Genomic DNA, 15,344 nt, shown 5'->3' on the forward strand with positions numbered 1-15,344 from the left:
CTTCTGAATTTCAGCCTCTGCCCTCAAGTGATTCCAGCACTCATGATGACCAGGAAGTCGAAAGCTTCTATGAAGACGTGGAATCGGCGATGGGTAGAGTGAAAACAAAACACACTATAATGATAGGCGATTTCAATGCCAAGGTAGGCAAGAAGCAGGCTGGAGACAAGGCAGTGGGGGAATACGTATGGCATAGGCACTAGGAATAGCAGGGGAGAGTTAGTAGAGTTTGCAGAACAGAATAATATGCGGATAATGAATACCTTCTTCCGCAAGCGGGATAGCCGAAAGTGGACGTGGAGGAGCCCGAACGGCGAGACTAGAAATGAAATAAACTTGATACTCTGCGCTAACCCTGGCATCATACAAGATATGGACGTGCTCAGCAAGGTGCGCTGCAGTGACCATAGGATGTTAAAGGGCCCCTGAAACGGTTCGGACAAATTTTGTAGACGCGTAGGATACAGCTTAAGTGGAACATTCGCACCACAATTTAAGTGAAGCGTTACGTATTAATGGAGCTACAAGCGATTAGAAGCTACCCTCCTCCCTAGCCATGCTTTTCCTCCTCAACTCGCTCGCCGAGCGAGTGGGGCTAAGCTCCGCCTTCACTGGTTCAGCGTCACGATGCGACGTCACATCGTCCACTTCCGGTTGTTTTGGAGCCCGCCCCCGCCCGCGCGAGACCGCTCCGCTAGCCGCTTGGCCGTCGACCCCAAGCGAGAGCTATCGAAGCAGCGTGCGTTGCGAGCATTCTGTCGTAGCGCCGAACGTGTCTTGTATTCTGGTAACCACAGGCAAGCTGGTCATTTCGGCAAATGACTGCAGGCATAAACTCAAGCTGATGAAGGAAGTTTAGCGTAGACGTACGTGAGCGGCCTGATCGGTCTGCGCGGTCGATACACTTGTTGGTGCAGCGCTTAACCAGCCAAACAAAGCGCTAATATTGCTCTAACCAAGTGTAAAACATTTTAAACATTTATAAAAACAACGTGTTACACTCCTGCGAAAAATACACACCAGCAGCAAAGAAGAATACACTTCGTTGCTGCTACTGTGTATGGTTGAGCTCTGTGCCACCAGGTGGCTGCACCGTGCAGACCATTCGCATTTGCCCTTCCGCTCATCTCATGGCTCATCCCGTTACGGCAAAGTCAAGCGGCCAGACTCTGTCTCCTTGCGCTTGCGTTTTCCCTAATACCGGACTCGGGAAACGCTATTGCGTTAGTAATCTTCCGGTGTAAAGTGACGGCCACAAACGCGCAAATCCTGGCGCCGATCGGATAGCGGCAGTCCGATGCGCAGCAGCCAGTTCGCTCGTACGCTGCCTTGCAGAGGGACACGATGTCGCAGCTTGACATATTGCCAGTCGCTACGTTTGCAGTCCACAAGGCAACAAAGTCGAATCATAGTGCTCGCGAAAAGACTGAGACCGACTCTGACCGCGGCGCTCTCTTTAAAATGGAGTACGTTGTAACACAAGCAGACGACACATGCTGTGTGCCGGAAGTGCTTAAGTGTACTGAAAAATTATTCTTGTGCATTCTCTTTATGTTACTTTCTTTTGATAAAAACAAATTAACTAACATTCAAACTATTACGAAGATCATTTGTTTACCATAAAGTTGGAAAAATTATCGATCACGCGCCCTTGTCAGCCAATCGGATAGCTCGCCCCACTGACGTCGTGTGGGTGATTTCGGTCATATGGGTAGGGGCGGCTTAAAATTCCGCCGAGCAGTGCGCTGCGATCGGCAGCGATGTGCATATTTAAAACCTTATAATAAATTACACGCTTTACGCGGAGCACTTATATGTGTCAATTAATGATCAGAAGGACCTACTCTAACGACTCAATACGTTTGTAGAAAATCGTCAAAAGCGTTTCAGGGTCCCTCACTTATATGTGTCAATTAATGATCAGAAGGACCTACTCTAACGACTCAATACGTTTGTAGAAAATCGTCAAAAGCGTTTCAGGGTCCCTTTAAAGGGACCCTGAAACGCTTTCTACAACGATTTCTACAAAACGATTTTCTACAAACGTATTGAGTCGTTAGAGTAGGTCCTTCTGATCATTAATTGACACATATAAGTGCTCCGCGTAAAGCGTGTAATTTATTATAAGGTTTTAAATATGCACATCGCTGCCGATCGCAGCGCACTGCTCGGCGGAATTTTAAACCGCCCCTACCCATATGACCGAAATCACCCACACGACGTCAGTGGGGCGAGCTATCCGATTGGCTGACAAGGGCGCGTGATCGATAATTTTTCCAACTTTATGGTAAACAAATGATCTTCGTAATAGTTTGAATGTTAGTTAATTTGTTTTTATCAAAAGAAAGTAACATAAAGAGAATGCACAAGAATAATTTTTCAGTACACTTAAGCACTTCCGGCACACAGCATGTGTCGTCTGCTTGTGTTACAACGTACTCCATTTTAAAGAGAGCGCCGCGGTCAGAGTCGGTCTCAGTCTTTTCGCGAGCACTATGATTCGACTTTGTTGCCTTGTGGACTGCAAACGTAGCGACTGGCAATATGTCAAGCAGCGACATCGTGTCCCTCTGCAAGGCAGCGTACGAGCGAACTGGCTGCTGCGCATCGGACTGCCGCTATCCGATCGGCGCCAGGATTTGCGCGTTTGTGGCCGTCACTTTACACCGGAAGATTACTAACGCAATAGCGTTTCCCGAGTCCGGTATTAGGGAAAACGCAAGCGCAAGGGGACAGAGTCTGGCCGCTTGACTTTGCCGTAACGGGATGAGCCATGAGATGAGCGGAAGGGCAAATGCGAATGGTCTGCACGGTGCAGCCACCTGGTGGCACAGAGCTCAACCATACACAGTAGCAGCAACGAAGTGTATTCTTCTTTGCTGCTGGTGTGTATTTTTCGCAGGAGTGTAACACGTTGTTTTTATAAATGTTTAAAATGTTTTACACTTGGTTAGAGCAATATTAGCGCTTTGTTTGGCTGGTTAAGCGCTGCACCAACAAGTGTATCGACCGCGCAGACCGATCAGGCCGCTCACGTACGTCTACGCTAAACTTCCTTCATCAGCTTGAGTTTATGCCTGCAGTCATTTGCCGAAATGACCAGCTTGCCTGTGGTTACCGGAATACAAGACACGTTCGGCGCTACGACAGAATGCTCGCAACGCACGCTGCTTCGATAGCTCTCGCTTGGGGTCGACGGCCAAGCGGCTAGCGGAGCGGTCTCGCGCGGGCGGGGGCGGGCTCCAAAACAACCGGAAGTGGACGATGTGACGTCGCATCGTGACGCTGAACCAGTGAAGGCGGAGCTTAGCCCCACTCGCTCGGCGAGCGAGTTGAGGAGGAAAAGCATGGCTAGGGAGGAGGGTAGCTTCTAATCGCTTGTAGCTCCATTAATACGTAACGCTTCACTTAAATTGTGGTGCGAATGTTCCACTTAAGCTGTATCCTACGCGTCTACAAAATTTGTCCGAACTGTTTCAGGGGCCCTTTAAGAACTCGAATTAGCCTAGACCTGAGGAGGGAATGGAAGAAACTGGTACATAAGAAGCCGATAAATGAGCTAGCGGCAAGAGGGAAAATAGAGGAATTCCAGATTAAGCTACAGAACCGGTATTCGGCTTTAACTCAGGAAGAGGACCTTAGTGTTGAAGCAATGAACGACAATCTTGAGGGCATCATTAAGGAGTGAGTGTGCAATAGAAGTCGGTGGTAGCTCCGTTAGACAGGATACCAGCAAGCTATCGCAGGAGACGAAAGATCTGATCAAGAAACGCCAATGTATGAAAGCCTCTAACCCTACAGCAAGAATAGAACTGGCAGAACTTTCGAAGTTAATCAACAAGCGTAAGACAGCTGACATAAGGAAGTATAATATGGATAGAATTGAACATGCTCTCAGGAACGGAGGAAGCCTGAAAGCAGTGAAGAAGAAACTAGGAATTGGCAAGAATCAGATGTATGCGTTAAGAGACAAAGCCGGCAATATCATTACTAGTATGGATGAGATAGTTCAAGTGGCTGAGGAGTTCTATAGAGATTTATACAGTACCAGTGGCACCCGCGACGATAATGGAAGAGAGAATAGTCTAGAGGAATTTGAAATCCCACAGGTAAGGCCGGAAGAAGTAAAGAAAGCCTTGGGAGATATGCAAAGGGGGAAGGCAGCTGGGGAGGATCAGGTAACAGCAGATTTGTTGAAGGATGGTGGGCAGATTGTTCTAGAGAAACTGGCCACCCTGTATACGCAATGCCTCATGACCTCGAGCATACCGGAATCTTGGACGAACGCTAACATAATCCTAATCCGTAAGAAAGGGGAAGTCAAAGATTTGAAAAATTATAGACTGATCAGCTTACTGTCAGTTGCCTACAAGCTATTTACTAAGGTAATCACAAATACAATCAGGAACACCTTAGACTTCTGTCAAGCAAAGGACCAGGCAGGATTCTGTAATGGCTACTCAACAATAGACCATATTCACACAATCAATCAGGTTATAGAGAAATGTACGGAATATAACCAACCCTTTTATATAGCTTTCATTGATTACAAGAAAGTGTTTGATTCTGTCGAAACCTCAGCAGTCATGGGGGCATTACGGAATCAGGGTGTAGACGAGCTGTATGTAAAAATACTGAAAGATATCTATAGCGGTTCCACAGCCACTGTAGTCCTCCATAAAGCAAGCAACAAAATCCCAATAAAGAAAGGCGTCAGGCAGAGAGATACGATCTCTCCAATGCTATTCGCAGCGTGTTTACAGGGGGTATTCAGAGAACTGGATTGGGAAGAATTGGGAATAAATGTTAATGGAGAATACCTTAGTAAATTGCGATTTGCTGATGATGTTGCCTTGCTTAGTAAGTCAGGGGCCCAATTGCAATGCATGCTCACTGACCTGGAGAGGCAAAGCAGAAGAGTGGGTCTAAAAATTAATCTGCAGAAAACTAAAGTAATGTTTAACAGTCTCGGAAGAGAACAGCAATTTACAATAGGTAGCGAGGCACTGGAAGTGGTAAGGGAATACATCTACTTGGGGCAGGTGGTGACGGCGGATCCGGATCATGAGGCGGAAATAATCAGAAGAACAAGAATGGGCTGGGGTGCGTTTGGCAGACATTCTCAGATCATGAACAGCAGGTTGCCATTATTCCTCAGGAGAAAAGTGTATAATAGCTGTGTCTTACCATTACTCGCCTGCGGTGCAGAAACCTGGAGGCTTACGAAAAGGGTTCTACTTAAATTGAGGACGACGCAACGAGCTATGGAAAGAAGAATGATAAGTGTAACGTTAAGGGATAAGAAAAGAGCAGATTGGGTGAGGGAACAAACGCGAGTTAATGACATCTTAGTTGAAATCAAGAAAAAGAAATGGGCATGGGCAGGACGTAACGAGAAGGGAAGATAACCGATGGTCATTAAGGGTTACGGACTGGATTCCAAGGGAAGGGAAGCGTAGCAGGAGGCGGCAGGAAGTTAGGTGGGCGGATGAGATTAAGAAGTTTGCAGGGACGACATGGCCACAATTAGTACATGACCGGGGTTGTTGGAGAAGTATGGGAGAGGCCTTTGCCCTGCAGTGGGCGTAACCTGGCTGATGATGATGACGTTCTTAGCCAGCATTTCTAGTGGTTCCGAATTTGACATTGAGAGTCTGAATGCCAAGAGTAGTTTATTAGCTTCAATTTCAGCTCACAGCTCTGGTTCCTTAACGGATAACTTTTTGCAAAAATGATTGCACCTGACCTCACCTTTGCACAGGCACGGCCATATGTCTCCGGCTTGAATCGTTCAGTGACATCTTTGATTTCGGCGACAGGCCTTTAGGCCAAACATCTGTTGTTCACCACCGTATAAACACTGGAGACACAAATCCTATTCGTCGGCGCCCCTATCAGGTATCGCATGCTCAACGTCGAGTCATCCAATCAAAAGTGGACAAAATGCTCCGCAAAAGGGTCATCGAGCAATCAGCCAGCCCTTGGGCTTCACCTGTCGTCCTTGTGAAAAAGATAGTACCTGGTGTTTTTGCGTCGATTATCACCACTTAAACAAGATCATGCGAAAAGACGTCTACCCACTACCAAGCATCGATGACCCCTAGGACTGCTTGCACGGAGCTAAATACTGCTCATCCATCGATCTTCGATCCGGCTAGTGGCAGATTTCAATTGATGAAACTGGAAACTGACGCCACTACATTGAGTAGTGTCGTCAGAGGTTGTAGTGTCGGCTGTCGGTACGCTGCTGGTTCTTGATCCGAAGGCTGGCCAGCTGTCGGTCTTCTTCGACACGCTGGAGGTGGGAGGCAAGGTCAAGATTCTCTTCGTCGGTGACATGCGGCAGCATGGCGTTGAGAGTCGTCGTCGGGTTCCTGCCGTAAACCAGCTTGAACGGCGTGATCTGTGGTTTCTTGCACCACCATGTTGTAAGCGAAGGTTCCGTATGGCAGGACGACATCCCAGGTCTTGTGCTCAACGTCGACGTACATTGCTAGCATGTCGGCGAGGGTCTTATTCAGGCATTCTGTAAGACCATTCGTCTGTGGGTGGTAGGCAGTTGTCATCCTGTGGCTTGTCTGACTGTACTGCAGAATGGCTTGGGTGAGCTCCACTGTAAAGGCCGTTCCTCTGCTGGTGATGAGGACTTTTGGGGCGCCATGTCGCAGCAGAATATTCTCGACGAGGAATTTCGACACTTCGGCTGTGCTACCTTTCGGCAGAGCTTTCCTTTCAGCAAAGTGGGTGAGGTAGTCCGTCACCACGACGATCCACTTATTTTCGATTGTTGATGTCGGAAAGGGTCCCAACAAGTCCATCCCGATCTGCTGAAATGGTCGGCAAGGAAGCTCTATCAGCTGTAGTAATCTCGCTGGCCTTGTCGGTGGTGTCTTGCGTTGCTGACAGTATCGGCATGTCTTGACGCAACGGGCAACGTCGGCAGTCAGGTGCGGCCAGTAATACTTTTCCTGCATGCTCGATAGTGTCTGGGAGAATCTGAGATGTCAGCAGTCAGATTGTCATGTAAGGTGTGCAGTACTTCTGGACACTGCGCCGAGGGAACAACAAGAAGGTAGTTGGCACGAACTGGTGAGAAGTTCTTCTTTATGAGTACATTGTTTTCGAGCGAGAACTGAGACAATCCTCACTTAAATTTATTTATTTTGTAATGAAAAAGAAGAGCACAAGAACAAGGCCAGCCAGATTGCCTCTTCCATGCCTGCTGTGCAACCAGTGGGCCAGCCGGATCGCCAGTGCTTGGCACGAGTGTGAGCCGTTCGGGCAGCCAGCTGTTCCTGCTCTGCGTCACCTGCCTCCTCGGTTACGAAGAGAGATTACCCTCGGAACTGTTCAGTGCACCCATTACAATTGGTGGAGGTGCGGGGTACTCAAAAACATCTACACCCTGGAACTCCGGTCTTGGACTCTGCCTCCCGTCATGCCCGACTCTCCCCAGCCGCCGCCGCCACCCCCCGTTGCCTGCTCTGGCGCTGTCCCGCAACACCATCCAGCGGTTTTCAGCGGTATGGATGAACAGGACGTCAATGACTGGTTGGCTACGTACGAATGGGTGAGCTTGCATAATCGATGGGATGATACCGCCAAGTTAAATGCCGTCATATTCTACCTTGCGGGAGTGGCTCACCTGTGGTTTAAAAATCACGAAGCCAACTTTCAGTCCTGGTCCACGTTCAAGACCAGTTTTGCTGCAGTTTTCGGTCGCCCTGCCGTCCACAAGTTGCGCGCCGAGCAGCAGTTACGAGAGTGAGCGCAACAACCCGGTGAAACATTCAACTGTTATATTGAAGAGGTTCTCGACCTATGCAAACGTGTGGATGCGTCTATGCCGGAAAATGACAAATTGAAGCACATTTTGAAGGGCATCGCCGATGACATTTTCCAAATGTTGATCGCCAAGAGCCCGCGCACTGTAGCAGAGCTCATAAACTTGTGCCAAAGCTACGACGAGTTGAGCAGGCAGCGCGAGTTGACTAGGCGCCCCTCAGTGGCTGACGAGGCCCTCTCTTCCATGACAGCCTTCTCTGATCGTTCCTCCTTGCTCACACAAATCCAAGCTTTCGTGCGGGAGGAAGTTGCACATCAGCTTTCTCTGCTACCCTTCGTTGAGCTACAGCAGCCGCTGCCGCAACAGCCTCCTACACAGCTCGCTCCTACGCTCCGGCAGGTTATTGAAGACCAAGTTGCTGAGGCTCTACCAATGCAGCATCAGCAGTACCCTGCCGCCACCACCCGTTCATAGTCCCGTTCATAGACCTGCTCCTGCCTTTACTAATCCTTGGCGCACGGAAGACAACAGGCCCATATGTTATGCCTGCGGTATTCCCGGCCACGTTGCAAGACTCTGCCGCCACCACATGCTGCACTCTGATGAGTTTGTGCAGTCGCCTCCCTATGCCAATGTGCAGCCTTTCCACGACACTTATTTTACTCGGCAGTCGAACAGGCCACCAGCCGAGCGCCCGGTCCTTACACGTCGTTCACCTTCCCTGCGTCACCGCTTGTTGTCCCCCATGCGTCGGCGCCCTTCACCCACACAAGAGGAAAACTAAGCGCCGCAGTTCAGGAGGCAGGAACTGCGTCGCCATCGATGTGTACAAGTCCTCCATTGTCCCCTTCGAACGTTGTCGATCTTACTGTTGACGGCGTCCCTACCGTTGCGCTAATTGATACTGGAGCAGCCATGTCTGTCCTAAACGAACGCCTCTCTCGCGCTTTACGAAAAGTTACGATGCAACTTTCTGGGTTTTCTCTTCACACAGCAAACGCCCAGCCAGTTCAGCCTTCAGCAGCATGCACAGCTAGAGTTGTTATTCAGGGCGTTCTCCATATTGTGGAGCTTGTGGTTCTCCAGTCCTGTTCTCACAACATGATACTTGGGGGGGACTTTTTTTCGCAAAATAACGCCGTCATCAATTGTGCACGTGCTGAAGTCGAATTATCGCCTTTGTGTGACGTGCCCCTCGTCGGCGCCACTTCTTTTCCTGCTAAGCTAGTTCTTCGAGAAGACATAGCCATACCGCCGTACTCGTCTGCCGTTCCTGTCTTCTGTGGCGCTGTCTCTGAAGGCACTGTCCTCTTCACTCCTTAAGAACTCTTCATGACCCGCAAAGACGTTCCCCTGCCTTTCGCCGCGCTTGACATTTCAGCCGGTTTCAGCGCCATCGTTGTCTGCAATCCGCTTCCTACAGCCCTGATGGCTCTTTGCGGCGAAGCACTTGGCCATGTTCAGCCTATTGATGACATGTTTATAACCGACGTGCCGGATGCTTCGTATGCAGAGCTCACCGACTTCTGTGCACTTTCCACTTCTGCTCCGCCATCACCTGACTTATTCACACCTTTCATTGCCGATGACCTTACTTCCGAGCAGTGCTCCCAGCTTCTTCACCTGCTTGCCCAGTTCCGCTCTTCTTTTGATGTCGCTCAGCCTACTCTGGGTCGCTCGTCAACCATCAGCCACCACATCGACACTGGCTCCAACGCGCCATTGCAGAAGTGCCCGTACCGCGTATCCGCCAAGGAGCGTCAGGTGATCAGTGAGCACGTGGACGACATGCTTCAGCGTGGCGTCATTCGACCTTCCAATAGCCCGTGGGCATCACCGGTGGTTCTCGTCACAAAAAAAGATGGTTCCATTCGGTTCTGCGTCGATTATCGCCGTCTCAATAAGATAACGCACAAAGACGTCTACCCTCTACCGCGCATAGACGATGCTCTGGACAGCTTGCAAGGCGCTAAATTCTTCTCTTCGTTGGATTTACGCTCGGGCTACTGGCAGGTCCCGATGTCAGCAGCTGATCTCCCTAAAACTGCATTCATTACGCCAGATGGTTTATATGAATTTAATGTGATGCCATTTGGCCTATGCAATGCGCCTGCTACCTTTGAATGAACGATGGACAATATCTTGCGCGGCCTAAAATGGAGCACGTGTTTGTGCTATCTCGACGACATCGTTGTGTTCGCCCCTGATTTCAGCACGCATCTTCTTCGCCTTAGGCAAGTGTTGACGTCCTTGACCAACGCAAGCCTGCAACCGAACCTGAAAAAGTGCCAGTTTGCCGCGCGCAAGCTCATGATTCTAGGTCACGTCGTATCACAAGACAGCATTTGCCCCAACCCATCAAAACTTCACGCCGTGGCAGAATTTCCGAAACCTAAGACACTCAAAGAACTCCGCGCCTTCATCGGCCTCTGTTCTTACTTCCAACGCTTTGTTCACAATTTTGCCTCGATAATATCGCCTCTGACACAACTCTTAAGTGGCGCCAACGACCTATCCTCCTGGTCTCCTACATGCGACACCGCATTCGTGACCTTACGCCGTCTCCCGACGTCTCCGCCTATACTGCGACACTACGACCCCACTGCCCTAACTGAAGTGCATACCGATGCCAATGGTATTGGCCTTGGCGCTGTCCTTGCGCAGCACAAGTCTGGCTACTCCGAGTACGTCGTTGCTTATGCCAGTCGTGCGCTGACCAAAGCGGAACGCAATTACAGCGTCACAGAAAAAGAACGCCTGGCCATCGTTTGGGCACTCAGGAAGTTTCGCCCCTATTTATACGGCAGGCCTTTCAATGTGGTTACTGACCATCACGCCCTTTGTTGGTTATCCTCTTTAAAAGACCTGTCTGGACGCCTTGCCCGCTGGGCTCTGCGCATTCAAGAATACGACATACACGTCATATACCGCTCAGATCGCAAGCACATTGACGCTGACGCTCTGTCCCGCTCTCCGCTGCCAGCCGACACGGCCTCCCTCTCCACCATTAAGGCGGTATCCTCGGTCGACATCGACACCTTCACATCAGAACAGCGCAAGGATCCTTGGGTGGCCTCTCTTTTGGATCTCCTTTCTGGCTCGCCTGCATCTCCCATCTCCCGCTCCCTGCGTCGCCAGGCTGTCCATTTTGCTGTCCGGGATAAACTCTTGTATCGACGGAACTATCAGCCCGATGGTCGCAAGTGGCTCCTGGTTATCCCTAGGACTTTGCGTTCCGACATGTGCGCATCTTTCCATACTGACCCACAATTTGTACACGCAGGCGTTTTGAAGACGTATGAGCGCCTGCGGCAACATTACTACTGGCGAGGAATGTTTACTTTTGTTCAAAAGTTTGTCCGCTTGTGCCCGCAATGCCGACGCCGCAAATCTCCGCCTCGTCCCACCCACGGATTATTACAGCCGCTTCCGTGCCCTGCTCGTGCCTTCGACCGTGTGGGAATTGACCTGTACGGGCCACTACCGCTAACACCCGCTGGAAAACGATGGATTATTGTCGCAGTTGATCACATTACACGCTATGCCGAAACCGCTGCTCTACCTGCAGCGACTGCCAGTGACGTTGCATCCTTTCTGCTCCATTGTTTCATTCTTCGTCATGGCCCACCTCGGGAGCTGCTGAGTGATAGAGGCCGTGTGTTTGTCGCAGGTGGTCGAAGCTGTGCTTGCTCAATGCCGCATAGTTCACCGGACCACCACGGCGTACCATCCTCAAACTAACGGACTTACAGAGCGTTTCAATCGCACCCTTGGTGATATGCTTGCCATGTACGTTTCATCGGAGCATACAAACTGAGATATCATCCTCCCATTTGTCACATACGCATATAATACGGCTACACAAAGTACCACAGGATTTTCTCCATACTTTCTTCTCTACGGTCGCGATCCTTCCCATACCATCGATACGGTTTTGCCTTATACACCAGACGCGTCAGAATGTGCTCCCGTTTCAGCCGTCGCCCGATACGCCGAGGAATGCCGTCAATTAGCCCGAAAGTTCACCTCCGTTGACCAACAATGACAAAAAGCCAATCGTGATGGCGACGCTACGAATCCGAACTTCGCTCCCGGCACCCTTGTCTTGTTGTCCGTGCCTTCTATCACGCCTGGACTTTCGACAAAACTTCTCTCGCAGTATGATGGACCATACCGCATCATCGAACGGATCTCTCCGGTCAACGATGTCATAGAGCTGCTTACATCGACATCCGACAAGCGCCGCCGTGGACGGGATGTTGTTCACGTGCGCCGCCTGAAACAATTCTATGACCCACTCGTCTCCACGTCGCAAGTCGCCAGGATGGCTCCACTTTTGCACTGGGGGTAATTGTAATGAAGAAGAAGAGCACAAGAACAAGGCCAGCCAGATCATCTCTTCCATGCCTGCTGTGCAACCAGTGGGCCAGCCGGATCGCCAGTGCTTGGCACGAGTGTGAGCCGTTCGGGCAACCAGCTGTTCCTGCTCTGCGTCACCTGCCTCCTCGGTTACAAAGAGACGTTAGCCTCGGAACTGTTCAGTGCATTCATTACAATTTATTTATTATACCTCAAAGGTTCCTGAACAGGACATTATATGAGGGGTGGGCACATAGTAAAAGAAGCAACGGCGTGTCAGGTTAAGTAATGTGACTTGAAAGATGGTCTTCGATGGCAGCTTTGAAACGAGAAATGTCAGTGATGAGGGCGATGTCAGACGGAAGGGTATTCCATTCACAGGCTGTGTATAGAAAAAAAGAACATTGATACATAGTAAGATGGGCGCATGGTAGATACATAGCATTAGGATGCGTGTGGCGGGAAAAACGATGGGCTAGAATGATGATTTGGTTACCTGTGGGTTGTAAATGAGAGAACCTAAAAAATAAAAGAAGATGAGCAGTTTTGCGACAGGAGGTGAGCGAGGGAAGACACAACCTGGATTTTAACCCTTTCAGACACCACTTTATCCCGTTGATTGAAAAGTTGCTTTCACCACATCTCTTGCATCTTCAGAATCTTAGAAAGCGTACAGCTGCGGAAAATATTAAGAATTTTCAATTGTTTAGCGAGTTTTGCCAAGTTTACAAAATTTAGACTCCACGCGAAAACTCACTACAAGAACACAAAATATGAGAACATGTACTATTTCGTGTTTTGAAAAGCTTGAAAAGCACTTATCTAGCCACTTGAAAATTATGCCTGGTGCACGACATTGTAAAAAACAATGAAAGAAGCGAACCCGCTACATACAACATACTGACACAGAGTAAAAACACCCAGCCGTCTACCTTCCCACTCATTTTGCTAAAACATTCTGCACGTTATACGAAATTGCAGCACAGTTCCAATAATAAGTGTTTCAAGATGTATGAAACACATTTTAAATAACATTACTTTCATCAGTGCTTTTGCTATTGATGCACTCTCCTGCTGGGCACAATTGTAATTGTAATTGTACTACATAATTACAACGTCGATGAAAGCACACGTGAGAACACTTACTGACATTGAGGGACATGTACCATTTGCTGCACCATGCCTGGATTTGGAGAAGGTCTTCCTGAAGAGCGGAGCAGTCTAAAGCATTTGTTATTTGTCGGTATAAAACGCAATCGTCCGTAACAAGACATATGTTGGATGATAAGTAAAGTGGAAAGTCATTATTATATCCAACGACAGAGCCTTGGGGCACACCACATACTACATGAGATAGGACTGAGATCGAGTTAGCGGAAACAAACTGGAGGCGCTCAGTTAGAAATTCATGGATCCAATTAAAGATGTCTGGGTGAAGATTAGGGTGCGAGAGTTTATGCGGGAGAAGAATATGTGACACTTTATTGAAGGCTTTTTCGAAGTCCAGAAAGAGAGCGTCAGTGGGGATGTTGCGATCAAGATGAGAATGCAAATTGTGTAGGAACAGAGCAAGTTGTGTGTCACAATAATGCCCTAGGGACAACGTCAGTGTTCCCTTCCAAATACTCGAGGAGGCTTTTCAGCTCCAGGTCTGCTCATCATTGTTCAGCGAAGTCTTCTGCGCTTATCATTCCCAGGAAGGTGTCGTCGTCTTGCGGTGGAGGATCAATGGGGGCGCGTGACAGGCAGACAGCATCAGAGTGTTTTCGTCCGGACTTGTAGACTACAGTGATATATTCTTGAAGTCTGAGGCTCCACCACATTAAGTGTCCTGAAAGGTCGTTTAAATTCGCTAGCCAACACAGCGCGTGATGGTCGCTGACGACTTTGAACGGCTTGCCATATAGGTAAGGGAGGAATTTCGCTGTAGCCCAAACGATGGCGAGGCATTCTTTTTCAGTTGTAGAATAATTGCCTTCCACTCTTGACAGTGACCGGCTAGCATAAGCTATCACCCGTTCAAGTCTGTCTTTCCTCTGGGCAAGGACGGCACTGAGGCCTAGGCTACTGGTGTCAGGGTGAATTTCTGTATCTGCGTCCTTGCTGCAGTGCGCAAGTACCGGTGGCCAGTGCGTCATTTGAGTTCTTGAAATGCGTCGGCCTGCGGCGTTTCCCACTTGATCTCGACATCAGATTTAGTTAGATGCGTCAGCGGCTCAGCGATGCATGAAAAGTCCTTTACAAAGCGCCTGTAGTAGGCACACATCCCAAGCAATCTACGCACTGCCTTCTTGTCGATCGGCTACTAGAACTTTGCGACAGCAGCTGTCTTCTGTGGGTTGGGGTGGACTCCAGACTTGCTGATGATGTTGCCCAGGAACAGAAGCTCATTGTAAGCGAATCGGCACTTTTCTGGCTTCAGTGTGAGTCCTGATGACTTGATGACCTCTACTACTGTCACAAGTCACCTAAGGTGATCATGGAAATTCCCGGCGAAAACGACGTCATACAATTAGACAAGACAGGTCTGCCACTTCAACCCTGCTAACACAGGGTCCATCCCGGGCTGGAACATCGCAGGCGCCGAGGACAGACCGAATGGCATGACCTTGAACTCGTAGAGGCCGTCTGGTGTGATGAAGGTGGTTTTTTCTCGATCCCTCTCGTCGACTTCCATCTGCCAGTAGCCAGCCCTGAGATCCATCAATAGGAAGTATTTCGCATTGCAGAGCCAATCCAATGCGTAGTCTATCCGTGGGAGGGGGTATACGTCCTTCTTTGTGATCTTGTTAAGTCGACGGTAATCGACTCAGAAACGCAGGGTTCCATCCTTTTTCTTCACCAAGACCACAGGAGATGCCCACGGGCTTTTCGATGGATGGATGATGTCGTCGTTCAGCATTTCATAGACTTTTTGCCTTATAGCTTCACGTTCTCGTGTTGAATCTCGGTAAGGGCTGTGGCGGAGTGGTCGAGCGCACTCTTCGGTTATTATGCGATGCTTTGCAACTGATGTTTGTCGAATCCTCAATGACGTTAAAAAGCAGTCATTGTATCGTCAAAGATTTCTGAGCTCTTGCTGCTTACTCAGGGGGAGACTTGGATTTATGTCGAAGTCTTGTTCGGAAACTATGGTCATGGGGGTCGATGCGGCAGAATCCAAGGGGACAAATGCATTGCTGGCTTCTACAAGTTCATC

This window comes from Dermacentor variabilis, unplaced genomic scaffold, assembly GCF_050947875.1.
Source record: "Dermacentor variabilis isolate Ectoservices unplaced genomic scaffold, ASM5094787v1 scaffold_16, whole genome shotgun sequence".
NCBI lineage: Eukaryota > Metazoa > Arthropoda > Arachnida > Ixodida > Ixodidae > Dermacentor > Dermacentor variabilis.